A 6,353-nucleotide genomic window follows, 5' to 3' on the forward strand; every position below is an offset into this window, starting at 1 on the left:
AAAGTTTCTAAAGACATCAGCCAGTGGTATCCTAACTGAGCAGATGTTCCCTTCTGTGAACCAATGCAGCACCTTTAATGCGTCAGGACTGAGTTGCCCGTGAAGGAGGCAAAGCTAACAAGACAGGTTTTGTGCTGCCAAGGCCCCGCCTGGAAGGCTGTGAAAGGAGTGTCGCATACCAGAGGTGGGAAGCAGGGAGATGCGCAGCAACACTGGGCTGTGCCTTAATGATGAGGAGGAGTTTTCTAGATGGGAAGATTATCCAGACAGGTGCCACAAGATCAGAGTCACTAAGAGAAACCAAAAGAGTAGGCCCGTTGTGTGTGGTTGTGCCCTTTGTGCATGGCACAAAGCTACCTGTTAAGGAAAGAGGCAGGGTGGAAATGCAGGCTGGGCTTTGCCTGCCAAGTGCTACATCACGACAGAAGGGGTACTCACCCGCTACTCTTTTATCATAGAGGAAAAGGAGCTTTTGTGTTTCTTTCAAGCACTTCTGCTTGTTAATCTGTAGGTCCTGAAACTGTACCCACCCAAAGCAGGTACCTTTTTCTAGCTAAAGAAGGTACACTGGGGGCTTTGAAGGCCCTGTGCAAGAAAGCCCTTAAATCCTGATGTGGGAAAGAGAGGGTTAATAGTGTCTGTTTGACAGTGGAAGAGCCCTGCCTTGTGCTCTACAGACCATCTTAGAATATGTGATGTTTTGTGCAATAACAGCCATCAGTGTAAGTCAGGCAAGGTAGCACACACCCGTAATCCCAGTTACTTGGAAGGCTGAGGCAAGAGGGCCACAAATTCAAGGCCAGCCTGGGCAACTTGGCAAGACCCTGTCTCCAAATAAAATTTTAAAGAGGGAAAATGGGGCTGGGGATGTAGCTCAGCACTCCCTGGGTTCAATCCTCAATACCACCACCACCACCACCACCAAAAAAAAAAAAAAACGTAATTACAGAGTGCTGAAAAAACAGGGAACATGTTGGAAGAAAAAACTGAGCAATTTTTTCATCTTAATAGCCTGAGTATCAAATCATTATGTCCATATAATTTATAATACTGCTTTTCAAGTTTAATTCTAAAAATAAGCATTAAGCGTGATGGTTTGAATTGTGTATGTGGCTCAGTGCAGAATTTATTTATAGAAGTAAAAAACAGTCTTGATGATCAGTACTCAGAAAGACTGGTCCAATAAAGTATACTACCTCTGTGTTACAAAATACTAAGCCTAGCCGGAGTTAGGCATCGTGGTTTAGAGCTGGTTCACTCCCAAACTAGGTGAAATGCGCCTGCTCAGAATGCCTGGTGCACTGGGCTACGCCGTGTTGCCATCAACCAGATTCATCACCATGGCTTGCTGAACTGCCTGTCCCTGCTGCAGACGTGGCCCACATCTCCTTAGCTCACCATCTGACCTCAGTCCATAGCACAGTCTCTTCCCTATGGTAGATTCTTTATCAGCGTTTATTCAGTGAATAACTAGGTATGCACGGAAAGAAGACTGGAGTAGATGCCAACAAACTGAACACTTTATATCTGATATTTGAAAATTCTTACTTCATACTTTTTTCATGTTTCACATTTTCTACAGTGGATGCAGTATAATTTGTAATAAGGAAAAACAACATACCATATTTTAGTCATAACGAGCAGTCTGCCTAAAGTATTTGGAGTCTAATTTTTATTTATTGCCTTTTTTTTTCTGAGACAGGGTCTCACTATGTAGTTCAGGTTGGCCTTGTACTCACTATATAGCCCAGGCTGGCCTCCAACTCCCACTGATCCTCCTGCCTCAGCCTCCCAAGTGCTGCGATTACAGGGGTGTGCCACCACACCCAGCAAAATGTACATATTTATGGGGTACATATTTCAATACCTGTATACAGAGTCAATCAGGATGATTGGCATATCCATCATCTCCACTATTTATCATTTCTTCATGCTGGGAACATTCAAAATCCTCTCCAGCTATTTTGAAATATACAATCAATTGTTGTAAACCATAATACATTTCTCTGGGGCTGGAGATATAGTTCAGTGGCATAAGCATTTGCCTGGCAAACCTCAGGTCATGAGTTCAATTCCCAGTACCAAAAAACAAAACAAAAACAAAAACAAAAACAAAAAACTTTCTGTGGTACAGAACATTAGAAGTTATTCCTTTAATCCAGCTGTGCCTTTGGGTTTTTTGTTTGTTTGTTTGTTTTTTGAAGAGCAGAATATATTTATTGAGGGAAAAAAAAAGAAAGCTTCTGTCCAAGAGAGGGACAGAAGAGGGGCCTCAGTGGGTTACCCAAGATGCTGTCTTCTCTAATGACTTTCATAGAGCAAAGCCCCGAGGTGAGGCAGGTCCAAGGTAGGGCAAAAATGGACAAAACTATGGTCAGCCAATAAGAATTGTTCAGGTAAAATTGATTAAATTGGGATCAAATAGGAAAGTGAGTCATGTAGCAAGCAGGCATAAATACAGAACAGGGGCTTTTCCTGTAGGGGGTTGGGTCAGAGATTCTTGTGATGGTTTCCTATTTAGAATATTAATCCCTGATGTCCATCCCTAGGGAGGTACATAGGTGCATTTGTTTAATCTTTTGTCTTGAGGTCTGGCCCACAGCAGATATGTATTTTATCTTGTCTTTCATGTTGGCTCCTTCAAGGGCCAGGCCCTATCTGACTGCCTGTAATATTTCTGTGTAACTCAGCTGCCTATGACATTTCCCCTTCTGAAGAAGTAACCTGAACTGCCATGAGGGAGTAACGGGCGATGACCACTCTGGCTTCTTCAGGCTGAAAGGGGTCGTAGTTGTTGATCAGCAGTCAAAGATACTCTCCAGAGGGTCTATCTAAAGGCCCTCGATAGACACCAGACATTTTCATCTTGGGTAGGCATATCAGCTGTGCCTTTGTACCTACTAACCAAACTCTCTCCATTCTACCCTTACCAGGCTCTCTAACTAGTAATCTCTTCTGTTTCTATGAGATTAACTTTTTAGTTTCCACATATAACTAACTTATGGTATTTGTCTTTATGTGCCTGACTTATTTCACAATACATAATATCCTCCAGCCTCACACATGTCACTTAACTTCTCTGTAAACTGGTTCTTTAAACTGGTTTTTCCTGACAAGGAAAAAAAATCCTAAAAGATTTTATCCAGCTATTCTTAGCCAGGGCTGTTTCACAATGGAAAACACAAATCCACACAGTTTTAGGTTGTCCTTAAGCTGTCACTGTAGGTCTCTGTCCTCCATCTATGCCCTAGGTCCTAAAGACACATATTTCCCAATCTTATTCTTACTGGATTTTGTAGAAGCAAAACATTCAGTTAAAAATATTTAAGTAGTTGAAGTTCTTCTGAATCCACCTGCTGTAGTTTGGGTATGCTCTGAGTGTGCCCTGAGAATCCACAGTGACTAAAGTCTTGATCTCTAGGGTGACACTGTTAGAAAGTGGTGGGACTTTAAAACAATATTTATTAATTAATTTATTTTTGTTTGTTTGTTTATCTTTTTGAGACAGGGTCTCACTATGCAATCCAGGCTGGCCTTGAGCTCACAAGGATCCTCCTGCCTCACCCTCCTGAGTGCTGGGATTACAGGTGTGTGCCACCACACCTAGCCCAGTGGAACTTTTGAGAGGTACAGTAGATCCTGGTTGGAAGTCCTTGGTTATTGAAGTTGTGACCTCAACAGGGATTATGGGATCCCAGCCTCTCCCTCTAATTTCCTGTTTGGTGTTATAAGCTTCTTACACACACACACACACACACACACACACACATACACACATGGGGCACCTCCGCCATGACATGATACAGTTGAGACCTGAGAGGCTAACGCCATGCCCTTGAACTTCTAGAACTGTGAGCTAAATAATTTTTTTCTCTTTATACATCTTTATAAGTCTGTCTTAGTCACTTTTGCATTGCTGGGACAAGATGCTAGCCGCACAACTTAAAGGAGGAGAAGTTTATTTGGATTAATGGATTTTAGAAGTTTCAGTCCATGGCTGGCTGGCTCCATGGCAGAGTGATATGGTGGAAGGGGCTGCTTCAGAGGAAGCTGCTCATGTCTTAGTGGCTGGGAAACAAAAACAGGAGGAGGAGCCTGAGGGGAGGAATCCCCCTTCCAGCTCACACCTCCAGTAACGGGCTTCTTCAGACCTGGCCCCACTTCCTAACTGCACTTTCAGCTATAAACCCACCAGTAGACCAATTCACAGTGAGTATGGTGCCTCCATGACCCAACCCTCTTCTAAAAGCCCTGCTACGCATGCATAAAGCTACGCATGCTGTAGTAATACAAAGTTGCCGAATATACACCACCTTTTGGAGGCTCCTACCTAGTCAACGCTAATCCATGCCTGCTCAATGAGCTCCTTATACACAGACACACACACATAATCATAGCTGGGATTATATTCTTTCCAGACAAACATTTCATGATTCAGGGGCCAGGGATTTAGCTCAGTGGCTCAATGCCTGCCTGGCAAGCATGAGAGCCTGAGTTTGATTCCTGATAACTCCTCCCTGCAAAAATTCCATGATTCAGTTTTTCTGTCACTTCCATCAAAACTGACCTACCCAATATTACTGCCATTCATGTTTTGGTTCAAACAACATGGCAGAGGGGTTATTAATGGTTTATAGGTTCCCACTGATAGACATCAGGTTTGTTTCTCAACACCAGGGTGACAACATCCTGCCTTAAGGCTGTGATTCCACTGATGGGAATTTCATGAGTACTTTAATGTTCTTTGGTCTACCTGCTATACCATCTCTCTTCCCGTAACCTCTACTAACCCACCGTCTTATTCCAATACCCTCAGGAAAGGGTGTGAGAAAAGAGAAAATGCTAATAACTCAAGGCCCCTGTGCTATACAAATCTCTAGGTTCTGTCCCTGTGCCTTTCTCTTGGCCGGGCCTTGGTGGCATTTGCTAGCAGAAGGAACATACACACATGAGGAGAAGAAATCTTAACAAATGAGAGGTACACAACTGAATATAGTCTAATCCCAGGCTCAGCAAAACCAAGCCCAGCTTCCTTGTCAGTGCCCTATTAAGCCTGCATAGTTTGTCCTGTTATAAGAATTACTTCTGTTACTCAGTCATCTTTCATTTCATCTGAACAAGCTTTTGTTTGTTGTTCTTTAGCTATTTTTCACAGTACTGGGGATTTAGTTCATTGAGTTACATGCTCAGCCCTTTTTACTTTTTGAGACAGGGTCTTATCTCAGGCTAGCTCTCTACTTGAAATCCTTCTAAACAGAGGTTTTTTTTTGTTTTGTTTTGTTTTAACTGCAGGGAAGCCAGCCTCCGGAGGTATTCAGGGTGGGAATTTCAGGTGCCAGGTAGGTTAGTGAGTGTTTAGTGAAAGTGTTGTTTTTGCAGATCTTCACAGCTATTTCAGACTATCATTTTGTGCATCCTCCTGACTCTTCCCTGCAGAGTACACTGCTTTAGTCCAGAGAAGTGCTGCTGTGGTTGTGACAAGTGCACGTAACTCTGAGACCTTGACAGTAACCTTTGAGGGCTCTCTCTGCTAGCTTATGAAGACTTGTGACAGGGTGCCCTTGCTTAGTGGTAGAGGCTGAAACTGCTGCTCTGGGGGACTGAGTTCTCATTCCAGGGTCACCATCTTCAGTAGCTCGCAGTCCTCCAAAGCTCTTATTCTCCATTTCATTATAACCCTATAGTGTTTAAAGGGGCGATTGGATCTTGGTTAAATACCTTAATTTGATACTTGAGAACAATTTGTATCCTGGACTCTTGATATTCTAAAGCAGTGAGGGATGGGAGAAAGGAGAAGAAAAATTCAGTCTCTGGTTCCAAGATGGTGCCTCCTTGCAGCATCTTTTCAGGAGAAGGACTGTTGTGTCCTCAAACAGCCAAAGAGCAGAGGACTCAATGTACTCCTGAAGGCCCTGTTGTTGGGGGTATTTTTCTATCTATGAGGGCACACCTCACATTAATTCCCACCTGCCAACATTGGGCATTGAGGATTAAGCTCCAACATGAGTTTTGGGGGCTGGGGATTTAGCTCAGCAGCACAGCGTCTGCCTGGCAAGCACAAGGTCATGAGTTTGATTCCTGGTACTGGAAGCAAAACAAAAACAAAAAAACCAACATGAGTTTTGGAAGGGACAAAACTGTTAGAACCATTGCAGCATTTAAAATGTGAAAGCGAGGCTGGGGATATAGTTCAGTGGCATAAGCGCCTGCCGGGCAAGCACAAGGTTCTGAGTTTGATTCTTAATACCAAAAAATAAATAAAAAAATAAAATGTGAAAGCAAACAAGTGAAATTATTTTAATATTTTATTTAACCCAATATATCTAAAATATGATCATTTCAACATGAACTCA

Source organism: Chinchilla lanigera, unplaced genomic scaffold, assembly GCF_000276665.1.
Source record: "Chinchilla lanigera isolate Chin_1 unplaced genomic scaffold, ChiLan1.0 scaffold00045, whole genome shotgun sequence".
Classification (NCBI taxonomy): Eukaryota; Metazoa; Chordata; class Mammalia; order Rodentia; family Chinchillidae; genus Chinchilla; species Chinchilla lanigera.